This window comes from Bison bison, unplaced genomic scaffold, assembly GCF_000754665.1.
Source record: "Bison bison bison isolate TAMUID 2011002044 unplaced genomic scaffold, Bison_UMD1.0 scf7180017864354, whole genome shotgun sequence".
NCBI classification, from domain to species: Eukaryota; Metazoa; Chordata; class Mammalia; order Artiodactyla; family Bovidae; genus Bison; species Bison bison.
In genome coordinates this window covers 5925094-5926582 of record NW_011494926.1, presented here as the reverse complement: position 1 = coordinate 5926582, position 1489 = coordinate 5925094, and the positions used below count along the sequence as shown (strand labels likewise).

At 41.0% G+C, this 1489-nt stretch overlaps 1 long non-coding RNA gene across 1 annotated transcript in view; it reads right to left on the bottom strand.

Moving 5' to 3' along the window:
• LOC104999572 overlaps positions 1 to 1333 on the bottom strand; it is a 5186-nt gene extending 3853 nt beyond the window's left edge. The window contains exon 1 of the long non-coding RNA XR_826618.1: positions 407 to 1333. This is a non-coding gene — a long non-coding RNA (uncharacterized LOC104999572). The remainder of the gene's footprint in view (positions 1 to 406) is intronic.
• Positions 1334 to 1489: the final 156 nt, after the last annotated feature.

Here is a 1489-nt window from a genome sequence, read left to right as displayed (position 1 = left end):
GAGCTGGGGCTCTTACTTAAGGTCTGACTCCTTTTATTATACATGGAAAGTTGTTGTGTATTAACCATACCACAATATGTATTGAACAATGATGTTTGGATTGCATCTCTTCCATTATCATCAACATTATACATCTTGGAATGGATAGAAGATATCTGTTGAGGGAAGGATAATGACCCCCTGCTCATGGATCCCTCAAATTGCTTAGATTGTGAGTTTTCACACTCATTGTTAAATTGTACGTGTTCAGACATCCTTGAATGTATGTTTAGTCGAAGCCTACGTTCAGAATTGTCTGAATGAGGATTTGTAGTAGAGACTAGATTACCTTCAAGAGTTTCCACGTTTTCTTTTAGAGAACACGTATGTTTCATAAAAGGATGGAAATCTTTTCTTAAACACTTACACTTCTCGGCTGATGTTGAAGACTGAAGATGCTGTTTTTCCCAATTTGATTCATGTTGCTCATTTCTTTTTGCAGTACTGTTAGCATTATGTGTAAGTGTCTCCATTTCTTTATGTTCATATAAACATCCTCTCTGTCTTTCATATACCCTGGTATATTCCCAATCCGTCTTTAAATTTAAGTTTCTGAGGGGAAATATTTGATACATTCCTAGGTTTGCTTTTGGAAATACATCTTCTAATGCTGGATTCTTTGGCATCAAATCTTGGGTGTCTTGTGGAGACATAGCTCGGAATGAGTCATTTCTGACTCCTTGCTTTCCTCTTCCTCTGGGCTTCCTTCGCACGTAAGGTCAATCTTGGGAAGTGACCCCAGAACACTCTGTCGCTAATTTAAAATCAATTCCGGGTCTGCCGGATACTGTGCACGCGCTGACGGAAATTCCGGTACAGAGGAAGGTGAGTGCGCTATGCTGCGGCCAAAGCTGGGCGACGAAAGGGTATTTCTCTTGTTTTTTAAGAAAAGAATTCATGAAGTGCTTTAACGAACATTTTAAAAATATCCAGCAGTTTGTTTCATCCATATTTTCAGGATCTTTGGCTAAAACCAAAAATCCATTAGTTTTTCTGAAACATTTCACTAGGCATCACATCTTATGTATAAATAAGCTCCCCTAAGGGCCCACATTATCCTCAATGACACCTGTATTATAGTTTCCCAAAGTTCATGAGCAGGCCCAGTGCATCATGGTCAGATCACAGCAGAGGAGCAAAGTCTGATGGCATTCTGCTATTGACTAAATGGGACAAGAACATCCTGGTTCTGTTCTCCCCATTTTAGTCCAGAATCATAACAATCTTATCAGTTCAGTTCAGTCACTCAGTCGTGTCTGAATCTTTGCGACCCCATGAATTGCAGCACTCCAGGCCTCCCTGTCCATCATCAACTCCCAGAGTTCACTCAAAATCATGTCCATCGAGTCAGTGATGCCATCCAGCCATCTCATCCTCTGTCGTCCCCTTCTCCTCCTGCCCCCAATCCCTCCCAGCATCAGAGTCTTTTCCAATGAGTCAACTCTTCACA